Source organism: Lepeophtheirus salmonis, chromosome 13 (genome assembly GCF_016086655.4).
Source record: "Lepeophtheirus salmonis chromosome 13, UVic_Lsal_1.4, whole genome shotgun sequence".
Classification (NCBI taxonomy): domain Eukaryota; kingdom Metazoa; phylum Arthropoda; class Copepoda; order Siphonostomatoida; family Caligidae; genus Lepeophtheirus; species Lepeophtheirus salmonis.
Window position 1 is genome coordinate 8,222,850 of NC_052143.2, and position 23,253 is coordinate 8,246,102.

Here is a 23,253-nt window from a genome sequence, read left to right on the forward strand (position 1 = left end):
CTTGCCGTGTTATTTCGTCATAAAAATATAACGTTACTTTCTAAAAATTTGTATCTAGCCATTGTTTTTTATAAATGAAGTAATCGAATTTGTGAACAAGCCTCCCTCCATCAAAAATCCTGAAGAAACATCTGTAATTACATGACCACTTTTGTCGAAAAGTTGTATTAAAATCCCTATATCAATTTTGATACCAAAACCGGTACTAAAATTAGACATACGAAGTGTGTTCAAAAAGTAAGATTCCTTTTAAAATTTCTTGGGGAACGTACATTTTGTGTGTTCACTTTTTTTATGTTAGTACACTCGCCACGAACATATATTTACTGTTTCAGCTATATAATATGTTTAGTTTGTTCGTGAATAGCATTACAGTTAGAAGTGGGTTTTTTTTTCGCAAGGTTGTGCCGGTTCTATCTGTCTCAGTTCTTTCATTTCAACGCTTTCGGTCTTGGATCAGCTTTATCAGTCTCGGTTCCCATCTTCAGTCTCGTTTCTTTTTTATACAGGCTCAGTTAAGTAACAGACACTTTAAACAAGGGGTATTGCTAGAAAATTCTGTCCCAGGAAATGCTATTTGCTACAAATAGGACAGCAGCTACCTTATAGTTTTACGTTGAGTACGTAATGCCCCAAATCTCCCTAAAACCAAGGTTGGTTAATACAATGGTTTTCAAAGTGAGTGTCATTTTGGGAGTCTATGGGAGGGGGGAGTTGCAGGAAGATTGAGAATTGAGGATTGCTTTCAGTCTACACATACATAGTACAAGTACACATGAGCCTTGGCATACTAAAGTTTGGGAAACTCTTGCTTAAGAAATATTATAGTTATCATTTTTAGGGCCCCCGACAAGCTTAGAAGCGGACTTGGATCCATAATCTACCCCACACCTTCCCTCTTTTATTTATAGCGCCTGCTGCCTAAAACCACTTTACCAGATCCATAAGAAGTCCTTAGCCATTTGAAACTCAGATACAACTGTATCACCCTGGTGTCGTAAACAAATCATGGGAAAACGTTGCAATTGCACATAAGAAACTCATAAAATTGACTTGTTGATTAAAGCTAATGCATTTTTTATAATGATTATGTATAAATATGTATTTTCGTTATGTATTCTATACAAGAACAAAAGCACAAGAACCGAGACCGATAAGCAATATATTGCGGTCTCGTTTCCGGTCTGATTTGGACTAGGTTGGTTCCGGTTGTAGTGGTTCAAGAATCAGAACAGCTTGAACTTATAGAACCGCTAGACTGATAAGGGTACAACCTTTATTTTGCGTGTTCGGGGATTTTTTGCTATCTCCATTGGGCTCTTCTGTTTAGACCATTGGACTTTTGTTTCGATATCCCAAGATTTGTCACCAGTTATAACCCTTTGCAACAAATAAGGATCATCATTAACATCTGTCAACAGTTCATGAGCGATGCTCATACGACGATTCTTTTGGTCAAAATTAAGTCGTTTCGGAACCAAACTTCACTGACACTCACCTCATGCACAAACGTTCGTATGACACAAGCCAACCAGTAACCTCTATGATCGTAATTTTCTTCCCTCCTTCAACGTTATCATCTGTTATTTTTCAACAGCAAAAAATTGAGGAACACGCGAAATACTTGTAATCGTTATGCCTATCTCATACAAGCTAAACATATTATATAGCTGAAAAAAGTAAATATATGTTCTTGGCTCACATACTTTTTGAACACACCTCGCATATAATTGTTTTTCTTAGCTGTAGATAGAGGCTCTTGCTTCTTAATATTACACGGCGTGACCTCACCAACATATTACCGTATTTTGTTATCAGCTGTAGATGTTTCTGCTTCTTTGCCTCTGATCAGTGTTCTCAACCTTGATTGGTACGTAGAGTTGTATAAAATATAATCTGCCAGTAACTAAAAATAAAAGAAACCGAAATTTAACATTGTTAGGCTAACATTCCAAGAATGTTTTTGAGGAGAGCAGCTTAGCTTCCATAATAGTTTAATATATTAGCTCTGAGAGAAAGGAAATAAACACAAATTCAACTCAGTATCTGGCAACACTACTCTGATTTCAATAGGGTCTTACAATTTTAACTCTCCAACGTATTATGATAGTTACTCTCCGTATTTTACGAGCACAAACACTAGTGGTTACTTTAAATTAAGATACCTTCTCTTCAAGAAATAAAAAATAACGATAACAGCTTTACAAAGAGAAAAAAACACTACAGATTAACAACTAGAAAAAAAATGCACGCATTAAGGTCATATTTTATGCAGTTATATTAATTGCTTGAATTTGAATGATCTCTGGTGAAATTATAAACAATTCTCAACAATTATTAATTTAGTAATTCCATAGTTGAAAAAAATGATTTTCTCATTCTTTTTAGTGGAAAGGCTGCAATATAGAATAATGGTAAAGATTTAATTTTTGCTCTGAAGAATGGTTTTTTGAGCTTGAAATAAATATTGATAGGTAAAATGTATTATATATACATTAGATGTGGTAAAAAAAAAATTGAGAGAAGTAGGCAAACTATTTTTTTTTTTTTTGAGTTTATGTTGGGTTATTTTTACTCTTTACAAGAAATTACGTCAACAATAAGGTCGATAATGATTTGTAACAAGTAAAAAATATACTTGACTGAAAAAAATCGGGTAAACAGCATTGATAGTAAGGTTAATAAAAATGTATTTATATTAACTTTGATTGAAAGAAAATATTTTATTAAATAATATTATATTTATCTTTAATATCCTAAAAATATTTATAATGTATCCTTTGATCAGTATTACAATCTTTCCAATGGAAGTTTTTTCGATTATTAATTTGCCAAACTTATGTTCTTTTCTGTAATTTTTTTTTTTTTTTTTTTTTCATGAATACAGACAACATCTTCCAAGCGATTATGCTTACTTCGTTACGTAAACTATGACCAAATCTGCATTCTTCTTTGATATTATATATATTCAGTCTTCTACCGTTATTTGCTAAATAGGTAGTGGCAGCAACAGATAAGGATTGATTTCCTTCTTATTCTATAATCAATTTTTGGCAAATAAGGTTCATCCAAATCTCTTCACGTCTACAAATAAAACTACTATATATAAGATTGCTGATGATGCAAAGTAGCTATCCACATCTATTACATATTTTAAGGAGTTCCACATTAAATATTTCTTATTATTTCAGGAATAAATCTAATTGGCCCTAACTTTTTTATCTTTATCTAGTAAAGTTTTTATATTTTGAAATTCATATTTTAGTAATCACGGGTATGTTAAAAGATAACTGTTTCATATACATTTTTAAAGAAAATAAATTATTTATTATTTATTGAATAACATTCAATTGAAAAAACATGAAACTTTAGAAGTATTAATCTTAATCAATAAGTTATAATGACTTTATATTTGAAAGGACAAATAATAACTAATTAGTGTTGGGAAAATTATACAAATGAAGTGCATATTCTAATCATGAAAATACAACTTGGAAAAGTCTAAAGGTCAATTCAAGAGCGAAAAAAAAATAATTTAATTTAATTTATTTCATAGATAAAAAAAAATACTATAATATAATTGTTTGGGCATAATAGATGTGTTACTGGAGTCTTTGAAATTTATTCTTAATAAATGGTTGTCCTTCCTTATATGAATAAAATCAAATTAGAGTAAAAAGATTATTAATCTTAGTCTGTGACTACTATTGTATAATATGTAGGCATAAACATTTATTATTTAGGAGTAGTTGTCTTAATTAGTTATATAAAGAGTATAACAATTAATTAATTAATACCAAAGTAACGATTTGTTAAAAATATTAAAAGGTTGCGTTACTTGAATTTGTTTAGCATATTTAAAGTTCCGATATTTACTTTAAAGTAAATCCAGTTACTTTTATTTACGGAAGATTTTCTCGCATGTATGTAGGTCAATCTTTAAATTATATTTGTAATATAATTGCTATTTTTTAACATACCAATGATTTTTTAACATTAATTTAACAATTAATATCTATTATAGATAATTGTCAAAAAAGTTAGGGCCGATTAGACTTACTCTTCAAATACTAAGAAATATCTAACACTGAACTCCATAAAAAGTGTAATAGATGTGGGTGGCCAATTTGCATCATCAGAAATGTTAAAATTACTAATATTCTACAAGTTTGTGCTGTTATCGGTATAGCAGTTCAAGCGGTTCTGGTTCTTGAACCGCTAGAACCGGAACCAACAAAGTCGAACCGAGACCGCAATATATTGCTTATTGGTCCCGGTTCTTGTGCTTTTGTTCCTATATAGAATATATAAAGAAAATACAATATATTATTAAAAATTAATCAATAAGACAATTTCTGTAATAAAGTTGTATATGAATTCTAAATTGCTAAGGGATCTTATGGATCTGTAATAGTATATAAGTCCACTTATTTCGGTCTGGAGTGGACATCATTTTGACGCACCAGACGGTGTAAATAAAAGAGGGAAGGGATGGGGTAGATTATGGATCCATGTCAACTACTAAGCTTGTAGGGGGCCTATAATATAATAACTATAATATTTCTTACGCCAGGTTTCCCCAAAACTTGACTATGTCAAGGCCACCTACACTAATATATTTTTAGCTGAGACCCCCTTTCTACGAAAAATGTTTAATATGTATACATATATATACTGAAAGCAATTCTCAACACTCCATATTTCTGCGCCCACCCTCTAGCCTCCCCTCGCCGCCCCCTTGGAAAATCATTGTCTTAAGCAACCTTAGTTTCCCTGGTGGAACTTGTTGAACTACGTACTCTCCGTATAAGGTAGCTGATGCCCTAGTAGTATCTAATATCTTTTTCGGTGCACAACTTTTCTAGCGACGCCAAATGTTTTAAGTTCCTGCTACCGAACTGAGCCTGTACAAAAAAAAAAATGGAGACTGAAGACTGGAACCAACCCTGATAAAGCTGAACTGATTCGATAAAGCAGGTCACATACCGTTGAAATGAAAGAACCAGGACGGATAGAACCGCTGAACCTGAACCGAGCACAACCTTGCAAATATAATTCAAAAATTACCTCAAATGTTTGAGGTGAGGTATGAGAAGAGTTAGAACTGCAAGGAAAGATATTTCATTTATGACCATTTGAATATATCTGGATCTATCCATCGTTCATAGAATTTCATATTTTTCCGTTTGGATAATTTGTCCACTCCCCTTCTGATCTTAAATTTCATGTATCTAATCAACTTGAAGTTAAATAGAAATAATTGTTCATTGTGCAGATGCCCCTTAACACCGAAGTATGGGATTGTAACTTCTGACCTCGTGATCCCTATGGTCAAGAATACATAAATTACTCCAGATCTTTTACGGAATCTTCTTATACTTCTAAAAGAACTAGGAACTTCCATAAAATCCTCTGATAATTATTGATATTTCATATTGCAATCTTTTAATATATACAAAATTTGATATTTTAATAAATGTTTTGAAATAAAAAAGACTCGAAATACCTAGAAGCAATCATTATTATCACTGTTATTCACTAAAATATTTCAATAACAAAGGCACATTTTTTTATGGTCTTCAAGTTTAGGTGTTAAAAATTGTATCAATCTATACTGATTGATACGAGTTATGTAAGTTACACCTTCAGTCATAATTTTATAAATATTGTTGCTGTAAAACAGAAAGAAATCATTTTGAAATGTGTTTTCCTGTTACTGTAATTATAATTAACGAGACTGACATCTTATTACTAGACATGGATAAGGATTGAAAGTCTAGACAAGTAAACTACTAAATATATTATACAAAACTATTGCATAGAATATGAGTCGACATTTTTGTAAGGAAAAAAAGAGTGAGAGAAGAAGACGGAAGTTGGATATATGGTACCACCTAATTAAGAACCTCCCTAAAATCAGCTGCATATTATATGATTCTTGAGGTATAAAATGTTTCCCCTTCTTCACCTTAACCATTAATTAAGACAATAAACACGTGATACTCATTTGCCTCATTAACTGATTCACAATAACAAATAGAACAATAACGAACAACCAGTACATTCTAATCACATTCCCCTTTTATGTCATCATCACAAACAAACCCCTCAAGTTTACAGTTCCTGATCTTTCTCTTATGTCTCACAATCGGTTGATTCTGTTTACTTCTTCGCTTTGATCCATTCGTTCATTCTTCCTTCCCCTTATGTCCTTTACATGACGAAGAACTCCATCAATATCGACGCTAAAGTAGTATTAACTTTTGTGACTGTACCTTCTTTCCATTTCTCTGTGTATCTTGCTTTAGGTGGTTTTGCCCACACTTTAACACCACAACGAAAATCAGAATCATCTGATTTTCATCCTCCTTCTCCTCTGTTAATTCCATAACAGGGTTTCTCTGGACGTCCTTAAACATCTATTCAGACAGGATCAACTCATTTACACTTCTGGAACACCTTTTATAACAGTAAACACATTGAATAATTCAGTTTTATGTACGAGCAGAGGAGACTTTAATTGTTCTGTGGTTTCTTTCGACTATCCCATTTCCTGAGAGTCAATAAGCGCATCTGAACTTAAGACATCTGTCGAGGGAAGATGTAAAGTTTTTAGATCTAAATGTCCTCCCATTATCAAAAAGGATTTATCTTGGTGGTCTCATTTGAGTGTATATTTCTCCGATCTTCTGACACTCCTCATCTTCCGTATCACTGTTAACAACTCTGCAAACCTACTAGGACTAAAGTAAGGTACTTGTCTTCACCAACATGAGTGACGTCAATAGCCAATCTATACCAATTTGGTTCTACGGACAACAAGCCTTCGCCATACCTTTTTGGTGTTGGGCCAATAGATTTACATTTGTCATATTCTCTTATCGTTTTCTCAACCAATCCTCTTTTTACTCTTACAATGTATGTTTCGCAAAATACAGTGTGCTATTTATCCCACGATGATGTATCGCATGACCTCTCTATACCAATTCCTCCAAGTCCTTCTCATAACCGCCACAACTATCCATCACTGTCCTGTATATAGTCGCAGAGGAAGTCTTAATGATTTTTATTTTTTTCTCCCCCACATAATTATAAAAATAAGATTGCAACAAGTAATATCCCAATATGATACAAATCAAAAAGAAAAATATCTTAAATCCATCTGTTGGAACTTACATTCATTTTAAATATTTAACATTTTCTTATATGTATGTATGTAAATAAATAATTAGAAAATAAAACAGAATATTCGTAATTTGGATCAAATCTAATTTAAATGTGTCTTAAATTAAATAGAATATTTACAGTGGCTATAACGAGTAACTTTGAAATATTTTTTTTAATATCATGAATATTTGTTGTAATTATTTCGAAAAAGTATCGTAACATAGAATCAGAACAATTTAAAGCGCAATACCGTTAAGAGAAATATATTGCGCTTATTATATAATTTTTGACAGGCTGGAATCTTTCCATGTTGTTGCTCCCAACCATACATACCACAATTAAGCAAATTGGATAATTACATGAAGTGTAGAATAAATTTTTATAGAGCCTTTTCTGTAGTCTTTAATTATGTATTTACATTTATTTATTATTCTTGATGGAATTACACATTGACAAAAGAATTTACATTAATATTAGTTTTACAGATTAATTAAGTTTTTTTCATTCTAAATAGTAAATTACATGGAATAAATATATAGAGTTGTAATATTCATGTACTTTGATAAATATTAGTGATGGGTCTATTCATAAAAAAAAATCCTGATGCGATTCTAATAAAAAAATCCCAATTCTGATTCCGATTCTTTAATATGTTAAATAATAGTTTAAAAAATACCATATTGCTATAAATTTCTAAGAATTACAATTGATAAAATAAATCGCCTTCCTTTATTTAAGTAGGTTACAAAGTCTGAGAAAAGTCAAAATATAAATTTGAAAAAGGGCTCTTAAGCTGTATATAGAGTGTATCTTCCCATAAATACCTTAATTATTGAAATCCATTTCCTATTCACTGAAAAATTCGGAGATTCGTGGTCGAAAGTTTAATCCGTCATCTCCTTGAATCCCACGTTCTAAGAACTGGTTTCTTAAGACTGGCGTATTCAATATGACGCACGGAGATTGTTAATTATTATCTAGCTCAAATAATGTATTTTTAGATTTAGGACGGTCGTAGTTTGAATCATGGAACCTACACTTTCCTAGATTTAAATTATAAGAGGTTCAGTGACATTCAGTGTTCATGGAATGAGCATAACACAAATATGACACTCCTATCATAATTTCTTCATCTCATAAAAACTGATGGTGTCTTTCAATTCATATATTTTTTCAGTAACGAATATAAACGTTTACTAAAATCTACCATCACCACTTTCTCTTTCTAATTATTCTTTCTTTTTTTTTCTCTCTCCCTCTCTCTACACCAAGAACTTTTTTCTCCTAGACTAAACTAGATATTAATCCTATAGCAACCTCATATATTAAAACACATCATAAAAATGCGTGTTATTGAGATCGACGAGTCCAAGTTCGGAAAGACGAAGTATCATAGAGGTAGGCACAAAGTGGAGCACTGAGTTATTGGAGGGGTTGATAGAGACAGTGGGGATTGTTTCATGGTTGAGGTTGAAGAACGAACAGCGGCTACTTAGTTGCCACTCATCGCAAAGTACGTCGAACTCGGAACTACTGTCATATCCGACGATTGGGCATCCTATAGAAGAGTACATCCCTTAGGTATGCAACACTTTACTGTGGTGCGTAAGATAAATTATGTGGACCTCTTGACTAGAGCTCATACTCTGACAATTGAGTCTTTGGTGAGTCGAGTCAAGGGCATGATGCGTAAGCTAGGTGTTTTCAACACTTCAAGAGATCTCCTTCCCACCTATCTCCTAGAGTATATGTGGCGAAAGAAATTCTCAAAGGATAAGTTTTTGATCAGATTTTGGATCATATTATCATTGAGCTACATCCACTTTAAGTGTCTGTACGAGTAAAATGATCGAAGAGAAAACACAGATTATTAACCGTTGCTCCTCTGAACCTCTGATAATCAGACGAAAAAAGTAAGGAATTGAATGCTGGATAATTAAAAGATAAGAATAAATCATGTTATTGCTTTACTAGGATTATATATTTTTTTATCTTAATAGGTGAAGTATATTGAATGTTTATCGGAAGTGTACTTAAGGATACTATAGAAAAAATCTGCTTGTTACTATGGATATATATTTTAAACGTCTATCTTACTTTACTTATAAAATTTAAATATTATGATAAAATAAAGCTTTAATATATATATCAAAAATTGTTATTTTATTTATATCAAGGTGGTGGAAGTGGTCGTTAAAAAATATCTTGGGTTTATATTGAAAACATATAAATTAATATAATTCATTCTTAGCTACTTCATTGATTCATACTCATTCAAATTCAAATTAGAAAAATAACAATTTGTAGTATCTAATTCATTAATTTCCTACATCTATACTTTTCTATTTTACAGCATATTTAATATCGAGTTGAGTCTAGGGGAAAAAAGTTATTGGTATAGAAAGAGAGAAAAAAAGGAAGAATAATTAGAAGGAGAAAGGGACGATGGTAGATTTTAGTAAACGTGCCCTATACAAGTTCAGTTAATTTGATCGTTCTGTATTTGAACTTTAAATTGAATTTTGAAATCATCAATATAATCAATTTCAGTTGGTGATGCTTGTTATTTACCCAATAATCCCTTTCTTCTTTTCGTTATTCTTCCAACGTGAATACTTATACTTATCTCCTCTTCTGTAGAAATAATTTACACATCATGACGCCTCGGTATCTTTTATGATCAGACTTACCTAATAACTGATTTTTATAAGGTTCAGTTGACCTTAAAAACTGCAACTCCTAAGGACTTAATCACTTTTTTGAATTAATATAAATTATTGTAAAACGGATACATTTATCATACTGTAGCAATATTGAGGAAAAAATATCCCATCTTGCTTTTATGTTACCGCCACACAAATTGTAAATTTTACAGAGAAAGGAAGTCAGTCTTGGAAGATTTACATTTTATAATGGGCTTCATAAAGAAAAACAGACAATCCTAAGTAATAAATAATAATACATAAGAATTGGAAATTAAACATTATTTTCCGGATGCCGATTCCAGAAAAAACTCCCGATTCCGATTAATCGTCACATCACTAATAAATATCACTGAGGACAATGATTACAAATGAAGTTAAATATTCAAATGTCATTGTATTAGAAAAATACAATTAAACATTTGTTGAAGGATAAGTCACTTGTTATGATTCCCATAGTTTGGTTTGAGATCCATAAGAGGTATAAATTCACAGTCGTAGATACATGTACAACTCCAAGGATTCAAGTCCCTTGAGTCACTACTCTATGCTGCCTGTTTTGTACTCACTGAATAAGAAAGAAGGTTCATGAAGAGACAAAAAACATCGTTCTCATCTCTCTATTCCAATTCTAGGTTGTTCCAACTGTACTAAGCTTTACAGTTTCCCTTGCATACGTAACTCATTTCTTCGTACTCTCTTCTACGACCCGACCTTTAAGTGCCTCTCCAAATGATCTTAGTGATTTGCTTCACCACATCCAATCGCCTCTTCTTCCGACACATCCTGGCTCATAACGACGTAGAAGTCACTGCTCTTCCATAATATGATATTATACTTGTTCGTCCATCCATGAGTCTTTTCCAAGGTAAATAATAATCATGATTAAAGTATAATAATAATTGATAACAGATAATTAAGTGATTAGCACTTCTTCCATTGGAGTTCATATTGAATTTATTCATTTTTCTTTTTTCGTATATTTATTATTAATTAATATTACATATTTTGTCTCTGGTTCGAACTCATTAGTGTAAGTAGGTTACAAATATCAAAAATAACTTAATCAAGGACTTAAAGTAGGTTTCTGCGATGTATATTGAGTGTAGAATTTCATTGATACCAAAATGACTTCTATTTGTTGAATAAAAACTGAATTATTACACTTTTTCTTACCTGAAAATTGAATTTTCTCCTCATACCTCCTCAAAAAATGACGACATTTGTTCTTTTGAATTTTCATATTTATATAGGTAGACGTTCTTGGCTTAGATTTCAGAGTCGAAAGACTGAAGAGTTCATTACCGACTGAGCTTCATATTGTATTAAAGCAACCGAAAACCTTAAACAACATTTTCCAATGATGTTGCATGTCACTTGTCTAGCTTATGGTCTGAACAGAATAGCAACGCTCCGTCCTGATTATTTCGAAAATACAAATACTCTCATCTCTTAAGTGAAGAAAGTCTTTTTTTTAATTCAAGTGATAGAAAACGTAAATTTACTGCTTTATACCATTTTCCCTCTCCCACCAGCACCTATCCTCAGGCGTTAGGGATCTTCGCTTAAAGCAGTGGAATACTATGCCAAGCACTTCCATTCAGTCAAACAGTATATTAATGGTATTGATGAAAATAATGATGTAATAAAAAAAGTAGAAGGTGTTTTGAAGAATAAGCCCCTTTTGTCAGAAATAGTGTTTATTCAAAAAAAAAATTGAATCTAATACAAGTAGCCATTAAAACATTGGAAAAGAGATTTCCGCTACTCACAAGTGTAACTATCGTTGAAAATCTATGCCAAGATATTACACTTGAACCTTTGAAAACTAAATGTCTGGAGGTGATAGAGAAAAAAAAGGATACAACGAATTGAGAGAATTGGCACATGAAAACATCAACCACGATAGCATTTTTTTTAAATACAAAAACACTCCTATTGTTAACTGTGAGAGAGTTTTCAGTGTGATGTCAGACATAGATATACCGAAAAGGTCCTGTTTGACGGAGGGTCATATCAAGGATATTATGATAGTGAAATGGAACGTTGATTCATGAAGATAGGTAAATGTTATCATAAATCATACAAGTATTATTATTATTATTATTTACTTAGTTTTTATCTAATTAATTTATTATATATTTAAGTAGTTCAATTTCATAGTGGAATCGTTGTAAAATGATAGATTAAAATGTAATAGGTATGTATTATTTAAAATTAAAGTAACAATTTTTTATTATTTATTAATATTATTATTTTTAGAAATTATGAAATCATTCAACTATCCTCATAACCTTATTATCATATTCTTGACGTGAATCTTCGTCAGACGGGAATTTTTTGGTACATTTCACGTTGGAAACCCTCTCGGAATGAAATTTAACGATAGAAGTGTTTTTGTATGTTAAAAACTCTATATCATGATTGATAGTTTATGGTGGCAATTTTCTAAATTTGATGTATCCCTATCATCACCAGACATAAGTTTTGCAAGGTTCAAGCTTAATATCTTGGTATAGATTTTCTACGATAATTACAGTTGGGAGTAGCCATAAATTATCTTTCAAAGCTTTATTGGTTGCCTGGATTGGATTTAAATTGTGTTGAATAAACATTATTTCATACAAAAGTGGATCATTCTTCAAAACATCTTTTGTTTTATAGATTTCATCATAGTTTCTATACATAACATTCATATACTCTTTAACTGAATTGAAGTGCTTGGCGTAGTAGTCAATTGTTCACCTAAATTAAAAAAAAATATATTTTCACTTCAGAGATGATAGTGCTTGTATTTTAAAAGAATCAGGTCAGAGCGTTGCAATTCTGTTCAGTCCATGAGCAAGACAAGTGATATGCAACATAATTGGAAAATGTTGTTTAAGGTTTTCGGTTGCTTTAATACAATATGAAGCTCCGTTGGTAATAAAAACCTTCAGTCTTTCTCCTCTGAAATCAGAGACAAGAACGTTGCTGATACTTTTTGCAGCGACACTTGTAGTCATTGGATACCTTCCAAATTAATGAGGTAAGGACAACCCAAAAATTAACTATATAAAGGACCAACCAACACTGTAGTCATGGACCCCTGTCGAGTGTAAGTAGTTTCGTCCAATGCAAGAAATATATCCTTCCCCTCAAGTTTTTTAAAATCTTGGTAAACACTATTTTACTTTTAGACTCCATTGACTTGGTGATGGAGAAGCGAGGGGGAATAATTACTTTTCCAGTGTAAATTTCCATAAATTTAACAAAATTTGATGATTAATGATATGGAGTGGAATATTGTAGGAGACATGCTTCTTGGTTATATCTTATGTAAAATTGGAATGTTCATAGTTGGAAGTAATTATATGACTTGTATACAGTTTCAAACTCCTTTTGTGAGTTTGGGTTTTACTTTGTTGTTCTACTCTGAACATCTTCTAGACTATAGTTCCATAATTACAAAGATGGCATGCCAAAAATCCTTGTCGTAACTCCATATATTTTTACATAAATTATCAGCAATCAAATAATATTTATCAATTAATTTACCTTTATAGTATTAATGCCATTATATCATAACATTTTTATTTTATTTTAGCATGCGCAAAGGAAGATTACAAACTATCAAATTAACATAAAATCTATTTTTAACTAGTACAGTAAACAATTTCATTTATGTTTATATGAAACTCAAGTAAATATGTGACATGAATAAAATTTCAATAAAGTTGTTATAATTTTGTTTGTGTCAACGATGACAATGGAAATTATTGATGGTGTATTTCATAATATTGAAGCCAATTCTTGGCAATAACAATTTTGCGATTAAGAAGAACTAAATTATGAATGGTATCAACGCAAATTATGTAACAAAAACGTGTCGATGACGTAGTATTCGATAGATAAACTGTAAACAGTAGTTTCTTGTGCATAAAATCAACTCTCTCCATACCTTTGTTCAGAGCATTACCATTATACATGAATTACTACATATATGGATGAGTGGAAATTTTATAAGTCAACAAAATCTCAGAAACTCGCCTTTTTCTATTAATAATAACGAAGGAAAAATATGTTCACTCTTTAGTAGTCCTATATAAATACATTGAATGATGACATAAATAAATAGTTGTATTTGAATTTTTAAACAGGGAGTGAGCTACAAGTCTTACATTGGAATATTTTGGATTTAAAAAATTAATGTAAATATTTATAAACAAAATCCGTATAAATCTTCTAAATTAATTTTATACTAAATTTTATAACAGAATTTTTTATTAAAAAAATAAATGCCATCCACATAAATCTTGTAAAATTGGAAAAGTTACTTGAAAAGGTGTTAAAGAGCATAATAAGGTTTTTTTCATCGATTTCCTAGCAAAAATGGAGAGCTTTGAAAGTAGTAATTTATGTATGGTTTATTATAATAATATTAAAAATTAAATTATTAAAAAAAACTTTATTATACAATAACTATCAAACACAGCCAACAAGAAATTTTAACAATATATTTCTGTTTTAAAATTTTTATTATAAAAGTATACAAAATAATCATCACTATATTATACACAAATTTCCTTATTTGGTTTAGGTTTTGCGGTTTAAAATCAAATAATTAGAGACTATTTAGAACAGACTATGTAAATAGTAGGTTTATAGTTGAATTAATATAATATTAACGTTTTTAAAATGACAATAGATTCGTTTAATTGGACTCTATCCCGTTGTTCCGATCGACCCAACTAAATTTGTGATTTAGAAAACACCATTTTGCAAGTTTAATAATGCCTATGTCAGTCGGTCGATTTTTTTTTAAATTTTGCTACTTAATAGACAAAAGCCTAAAGTATTCATAATCATATCCGTATTTTACCGGAAACTTCAGGAAGTTTACCATAAGTAACTTCTTTTAAAAGACGAATTATAAAAAAGTCGATTTTAAATGTATTAGAGCTATTAAAAGGAAAATGAAATTACACAGAATTGTAAATCGGTTCATTAAGAATAGTTAGCTGAAGAAAAGAAAGAAAAACAATTAAAATTCGCGGAGTTATTAGCAATAGAAAAAGTGTATATGTTAATTTTTTTTTTTTTTTTTTAAACCAAGAAAAACCTTTAAAAGTAGGTATGACAATTTAATTGTGATGCCCTCTATGTTTGTAACCTGCCTAATAAGTGAGAATATTATTTACATGAAATCAAGGATGGCATTTCTTCTGGCCAGCAGGACTTTTCCAGGGTGCATAAACCCACTGCATTTTTTTAAATCCAATAACTAAGCCCACCAATATATTCCTGCGGGCGTCCCTGTATTATAAATATAATTTATTTTTTCAGGTACCTCGAATGGCCGCACCTCATCTTTGTCCATTATTAACATTTATTTTCTGCAATAAGAATTAGAAACTATTTGTTAAAGACAAAAGGATAATTACTACTAAATACATACCCACATTACTGGTAGGTAGGTTTTACATTCATTAGAGATGGAAATTCTTAGCAAAGAAAATAAATTCAATTACAGATGTCCTCCTATTATACATAAATGGATACATATATTATCAAATTGCAAAATGAACATTTTGAACTTGGTTAATATATTTACAAATAATTATAGGATTATATAAAAAAAAATCAAAAACATAGTTAACTGTGCTTTTCTCTTGACCTACTCTTCTTAAATGGGAATTCATTTGTCATGAAAGGCCCAAACCATTTTCTCTAGGCAACAACTGTTCTCCATAATTAAATCTATGCAGAGTAAATGAGTAATATTAACAAAATATTTTATATTATAAAACATATGGATAAAATCTTGAGGAGTACGAATTTCTTTAGTGAATGTTTCTATGTCGGTCAGACAGAATGAAAATCACAAACTTTGTATGTGTATTAACATTTATTAAACAATATATACATACATAGCTACTCCATATGAAACTTTGTTAATATGCTCTTAATTATAAAAATATTTGCATATAATAATCAAATTTAACAGTTGTTTATTAGTGTTGAGACTCGTTACAGCACTTAATTTATTTTTCAGTTCGGTCTTGAGTGATTTTTTCTGGAGCGACTTTTCGGTCGAGACCGCAGTCTCACACCGTGTCCCGATTTTTTTCCGGTATCACTTTATGGACGACTTTTTTGTTGCTTCAAATAATATGAGAGGCCATTTTTTTTTTTAATGAACAGTCAAACTCAAATCTCAAGAGTACACGATATGTTCTAGAACAAATACTCTATACATATAAGAGACGACGGAATCAAAATTATTCTCTGTTTAAACTTCGTATGATGTCATTGTACTTATCATATCATGTGATATGTAATTTATCTGTAAAATCGATTTTTTTTGGGACTAAACTAGACCGAACTTTTCCTTTGACCCGATCTAGACCGAACTTTTATTTGAGACCGGTCCTAACTTAGCTTATTGTTGCACCGAATTAGACCGAAATCCACCACTATTGTTTATATTCAATATTGTATTGTTTTTTCGTATAAATATACAACTTATATTACCATCCACATTTAGCATAGTCATCAACAGTGCTGGAAATACTACTTTACCAATATCAATAAAATAAAATATGTTTATATGATTTTTTTTTTAATTATGTGCACAGGGGCGTCCACAGAGATTGGGCTGGAGGGGTTGTAGCCCCCTGTGAAATAAATGAATTTTTGTTTCTAACTAGACTATCTTATTATTCAAATTCTTTGCAAAAATTTAATTTTTCTAATTTCTTTCCAAAGATTTAATTTTCTGTGAGTATCTATGAATTTTTGAAATGTTTCAAAAATAAATTTAATATTTGAAATTAAATTTTTTATGAACAACTGTGAATTTTTTTCCAAAAAAAAATTATTCTTTTAGGAATAGCTTTGTATTTTTGAAAAAAATACCAAAAAATTTAATATGGAAATTTTTCATAACAGCTGTGGGTTTTTGAAATTTTCTTCGAAAAAAAAGCCCCTCCTCCCCAAATATAATTTTACGGACACCCCTGGTATCCACACTTTATAGTATATCTTAAATATGAGCTAAAGGCTCATTTTGAACTCGGCCAGGTAGCGTTCTAAGTCCTCTCTAGCTCATAATAAGATGATTTTTCTCAAGCTGAAACAATTATTCTTTCATCCTTGAGTGGAAAACAACTAAGTTTTGAGCAAGGTACATAGAAATACAAGGTTGTGCCATCATATAATTGGACTTTCCATAATTTTCAATTTGATATATTCTACAGACTTCTGGGCAAGACAGACAGATTTTGACGTCATAGACTATAACAACGGTATATTAGCAGTAACTGCAGGATATACTCTTTGAAGTCACTATTGAAAAGCGCGGTGGAAGTGAGACGTAAAGTTTGTCTCTTAATCGACTGACTAATTACTCTGGGCACTACCAGGATACTACCACTAGCAAGTTTAATAGAAATAAAAGCTTAGACCATCATGTAATCGAGCATGCTAGAATTTTTTGGGTATCCTGTAAAAGTTGGACCACACGTCATACTTTCTCTTTCTATCCCCAAATTGGAGACAACAACAGGGGATAATTGAAATTCAACTCTCGCAACCTTTTAATAATAAGGAAATAAATTTGGTACGGCAAGCGTAGGGACGCGAAGGGAAGAATATAATTGGCTGAGGATGGAAGACGCGAAGTGAAGCGGAAGGATCTCGACTTTTCCAAGTTGTTCGGTTAATTAGCACTTTAAAGGGTCTCTGGTAAGTAGATGGAAGGTCTCATTGTGAGGAAGAAGCTCTGAGTTTGGCTCTTGTGGAGTATTCGGAGGAGGGGGGAGTTCTCTCGGAGTCCATACGTCGACTGAGAGAGGAGGCCGGATGAGTTCGTATCTAATTATGTAAGGTATTACGACTTTTTCTTATATACCATGATCATGACAGTAGAATTACCAAAATAACAAGTTCCGGATTTTAATATCACCATTCACTGTAATATGATTGATGGCCTCCTTCATAAACCAATTTTGCAGATGAGCTTCTGCTTCTTCATTCGAGAAGACAAATTATAGTAATCGGAGCAAAAAAATCGCGCCTTTGCTAAGGTGAGAGACGTGCCATACTCAATATTCCATCATCAGACGAAATCCAATCGCATAACATCACTTAACATGTTTGTAAAGGAGGTAAATAAAATTGATTGATTTTTGGGGAAGTGGGCCACTCCTGGAGGTACTGCAATACCAGGCCGACCCGTGATGGAGCCAATGCAAGCATCAGAACATCCATCCCCTTACAGAAATAAGATTAATATCGAAGAGGACACATGGTCCTCGTATCAGATATTAAGCTGATAAGAACAGATACTACACTTTGATCTTAGCCAAAAGGCCGAGAAGCGATACTGTTAAAAGGTGGAAAGAAAGTATTTATAATAAAAAACTTTCAGAACAACTTTGATTGGAAGCTTTTAAAAGAAGAATTATGCATAATTTTGCAAAAGCTATCAGGTGAACGACCGCCATAACGGGCAAATAAAAAGCGAAGGAAATTTATGTTCCCCTCATAGTACTAAATTGCTAATTTTTCATATAGATTATACTATGATTGAATGGCAAAAACACGTTTACGACGCTTACAGTGCCATCTAACGAAGCGAATAGTCAACATATTATATACACATTTGAAAAACATTGAACAAATGAGGCAAAAAAAAAGGGATGGCTCACTTTCGCTGAGGAATGACACTTGTTTTCGGATGAGTAGTAATTACGATTTACTTGGAATATCTTGAAGATTCTACGAACAAACGAGAGATTTGCATTCATAGTCACTATATTTAATTTGTTTCTTGTATGAGATTACAATATTGATGGTATGTTTTGTCAAATCGCATTGAGATTGGACCTACGCGGTCTAAATAAGGAAAAATTCAAAATTAATGGGGATAATTACTTCCCCCTCTCAATTAGATAATTGATACCAACATTTTGGGCTATTCTTTCTGGTAGAAGGAGTGCATTCCCGTTAAACGTCCGAATTTTCACTAGAAATTTATGGTGTTAATTCAAAAGTTCTGAAGTTAACAGAAAGGAAAAAGAGACAAAATAATGATGAATCCCCTTCTTTTCCATGATTTTGAGCACCACATAATTGACCTTCTATTGGCAAAACGTCTCCTCAGGACCATAGGTTTTAGAAAACAAAATGATTTCAGGGGTATCTTTGAACAGCAGAGCCTCTTTCAGCCATAGAGGATCTAATCATAGTCCCGGGGAATTATTTAAGGAAATCTTTTCCAGAGACAATTGTAATCATACGCCTCGTCCTTGGAGCCGCCAGAGCTCGAGGAGGTGCTTTGACGACCCAAACTTAGTGCTTCCAGAATCAAACTCCCATCACCAATCTCTTTACTATCCCTAGCACTCTTAAGAGCTTGAATAATGCTTTGTCCACGTCCTTAGCCCGCACTAATCTTTCTTAATTATTTAAAAAAACACTTAATAACAAAGGATATTCTTTATACAGAAATAATATATATTTGGTCAAAGTACGCGAGTATATCAACTCGAGTTGTCGTATGTAGGTCTCCATGAGTCAAACTGTTTTTGCTCCTAAATCCTTAATAAATAATCATCCCACAAGTCACGCCCTTACACGTTTGCTTTACATTATATTAAACCGGTTGATTCCACAAAAGACTTGGGGCTACGGAAAATACAATATCAACTGAATTATTCCAATCTGTACTGTTCCTACTAGCTACCATATGTTGTTCTTTTTCAAATTTTTCCTTTCCTTTTTTGACTATTGAGGTTGAGAATGGATAAGAATACTAGTCGTGCCTGAAAACAAAATGTTCTCGTGTCACAGCCCAAGTTAACATATTTTCTAAAGGTTGAATAAACTTATATGAATATTTTTAACAGAGAAATATAGTAATTCGCTGGATATTATGAACATCTAAAATATTCGAATACCTAATATAATTTACAAAGGCTTAGAATATTCTATGTACAAATAAGTAAAAAGACAAACATTGATTATATGACTATAGTAATCGTGTTTAAGTATAAAATGCTGATAGATTATCTTATTAGCCTTTTTAGATGAGTGACGTGATCATGGAAACATGAATTAATTATCCAATAATTACAAATAGTATTTTTTTATTTTTGCTGTTCCATCCCAAAAGATGAACGTAGCACATTATGTGATTTTACATCAATCGGAATTAGATGTAAGAAAAATCTTTTTTATTGAAATACTTAATAGGGTATCTTTAATTCTACATATAATGGCATGTTTGATCAAGAAGCAAAACGAAAAATATAGTCCTTCGGCTTCTCAAATAATTAATTTTACACAACTCATCTGCATTTTTTGCATCAAGCTTCATAATAGCAATCATTAACTGATTACCAAGTTTTTCTATGACTTCATCTACTACATTCATGTTTTTAGAAAATTTCATACGATGTATGTATCAACTATTTTGGCGATTTTTTAAAATTTTTCTCAGTGTAATGTAAATGCATTATGTCCTCAGCGAACGCACTTCAAAAAATAATCAATGACATACATCCAAGCTTGTAATTCATTAAATATAAAACTCATTGAAATAATTGATTTGAGATCATGAAAATATATTAATTAGAATTATTGTTTTGCTAATTTTTTCAGATCTGAATGAAAATAATCAATTATAACGTATGATTTTTTTAGTGGGAATTTTGATGTTCAATTTTGTTACTTGAACATGTGGATTTCATTACTGAAGACCTACAAATGACATATTTTGAATTTTGCAAATTCATTTATATAATGTATATAATTTATTTTATAAGTATGAAAGTGATATCATTTCATCTATAAATAAAATATTCAGCAATTCATACATATAATGAAAATGCGTGGAAGAAAAAATCCATAAAACTGCTCATTTCAATATTAATAATGTAATTAATAAGAGTCCAGAGTTTTCATAGATATAATGGATTATATATATATATATAGAATTTGTCTCTCAAAAAATTGAGATTAACAGGTGCATTTGCAGGGGGTGGGCGAGAGGGGCTGTAGACCCCTCAAATTGAGATTTTTTTAAATTATAAAATAATTTTTTGGGCAGGTTGAAAAATTTTTACGCGGAAATAGGGCTCCAAATTTGTTTTTAAGATTTATTTTCTTAAAAAAAGGTGATTGGGGCAAATTATGTAGCAGGGCAAAAATTTAATTTTTTTTTTTTTTTTAAATTCCAAAAAAGTTCGAATATTAAATTTTTTTTTCAAAAATCCAAATCAGTTGACAAAACAATAAATTTTTGAAAAAAAATTCCATACATTAAATTTGAAATATCAATTTTTTGGAAAAATATTTCAAATTTTTAATTTTTTGAAGAAAAATTTGAAAAGTTGAATTTATGAAAAAAAAATGATTTTGAAAAAAAAAATTAAAATATTAAATTAAATTTCAAACATTAAATTCTTTGAAAATTAATTTAGATATTAAATTTTCTAGTAAAAAGCAAAAATTCTTTAATTTGAGGGGGCTACAGGCCCTCCAGCTCACGCCTCTGTTTAGTCCCCCTTTATAAGATGACATCGTTTTGCACTCCCCACATTTCCATTTCGTATTTAATCGTGAAACTGTTTGTTGTTTTAACCAAGAGTATGTGGAATTGATAAAATTAATGTTGGTACCTCCCTAGTATAGAGATGTATACATCCAATATGTAAGCTAATTTTAAAAGGAGACTGCAGCCAAGAAATATACCATATTCATTGTACATACCTAAATTTTAAAATTCCACAGCTGTTAAAAAAAAAGTAATTTTATGGAAAAAAATTCATAAATCCATAGCTATTCTTCAAAAATTAATTGATTAAAAAGTATTGTATTTTTGGTGGAAAAAAATTAAAATTCTTAGCTGTTGGCAGAAAATATATTTTTAAGGAAAAAAATTTCAAAAATTCATATCTATACAAAGAAAATTAATTTTTTTTTAAAATACAATTCAAATATTAAATTTTCTAGTTAAAATCCTTTATTTGGTGGGGGGGGGGTCTACAGCCCCTCCCCTGCGGACGCCCCTGCAATGCATTTAATTTTATCCACACACTGAATAATATTATATACTTTCCATTGAATTGATAATGCTTATTTATAAACGTTTACACGCAACGTTCCTCCTACACGCTTCTATTATTTATTTTTTAACATTTAGTGACAACTGAGAAAAATAGTGAGAAGATGGATATGTGAGGATCTGTAAGATGAAACAAATTCTTCCTCCAAGACCCTTTCCCCTTAAATTTGTATAGGAGTTCGAACTTAAATATTCACATCCAAAGAAGTTGATAATGAACTCTTGCTACGTTATGATGGATTGTATGTATGTAGTTGAGCTATTACGTCATAAAGAAGTGATTAAGTAACCATGTATGTTTAATATTGTACATAGTACAATATATGTGATACATACAGAATGAGAACTCCGTGATAATGATGACAAATTATAATTACCAATAACTCAACTGATATCGGCCATGTTGATATACATATATGTAAACCTGAAAACCTAATTATAACAAAATTTACACTCAACGTTATCCCCCACCCCACGCCCACATAAAACACGGTTTTACTTCACTAATACAAAAATCTGGTCATTTTCCTACTGATTCTCTTTATCAATGTTCTTAATCTTGATTGGTTGAATTTGAATGCATGTACAATTTACAACAATTAATTAATGAATAATAGTCCATAGACTCCATAGTTTTAAAGATGAATTGACGAACTAACAACTGATTTCGGGACTTCTTTATGTTCTTTAGTGCATAAAAGTTTGTGAGGTAGAATATAGGTATTTACCAGAAAAATATTTACGCTGTAGTTTTTTATCAGCTGCCGATTTTTCTACAACTAATATATTCCAATATATGTTATAAGAACCGTGATATATTCTGATTTATCTCCCTTATTTTTGATCAGAACATTGATTGGTTGAACTCTCGTTAGCTCATGATAAGCTCTGAATAATTTACTGTTATCAAATGAAAAGTTGTACAATAGTTGGAAATAATTGGCTTACTACCCATTCAGGGCTCTCAAGTTATGAAATATGTTTGGCTTGAGATGTCTAATCTTATAAATGAGGTCATTAGTCAAATGACGTCACTTAGCCAAATTCTCCAGTTTTTAAATATCTTTTGATAAATGCAGAATAACCGAGATAATGCACGCAAATAGAAATATTTGTTTACTTAAGATTAAACATTCAACTGCACTTGTGGATTGTTTTGAGACTTTTAGGAAAAAGATGAGCGGCATGGATTTGAAACAATGTGGTATGATTTGATTGATAATGTCGGCGTTATAAATGCTATGAGTTGCGTGTGATTGCTTGGGAAAGCGTGAG

At 31.1% G+C, this 23,253-nt stretch overlaps 1 long non-coding RNA gene and 1 other non-coding gene across 4 annotated transcripts; both read right to left on the reverse strand.

Annotated features, from left to right (window-relative positions):
* Nucleotides 1-14,351: 14,351 nt before the first annotated feature.
* Nucleotides 14,352-20,568, reverse strand: LOC121128215 (uncharacterized). Of its 3 annotated transcripts, none has more exons than XR_011783108.1 (4): nucleotides 18,818-20,568; nucleotides 18,560-18,746; nucleotides 15,307-15,389; nucleotides 14,352-15,244 (listed from the first exon to the last, which is right to left on the reverse strand). It is a non-coding gene; the product is annotated as an uncharacterized lncRNA (long non-coding RNA). The 3 variants fall into 3 exon arrangements; XR_011783110.1 differs by lacking the exons at nucleotides 18,560-18,746; nucleotides 18,818-20,568 and adding exons at nucleotides 15,530-15,608; nucleotides 15,779-16,770; XR_011783109.1 differs by lacking the exons at nucleotides 18,560-18,746; nucleotides 18,818-20,568 and adding exons at nucleotides 15,509-15,608; nucleotides 15,779-16,770.
* On the reverse strand, nucleotides 18,041-18,233 carry LOC121128783 (U2 spliceosomal RNA). Its single transcript, XR_005868275.1, has one exon. It is a non-coding gene; the product is annotated as a U2 spliceosomal RNA (small nuclear RNA).
* Nucleotides 20,569-23,253: the final 2,685 nt, after the last annotated feature.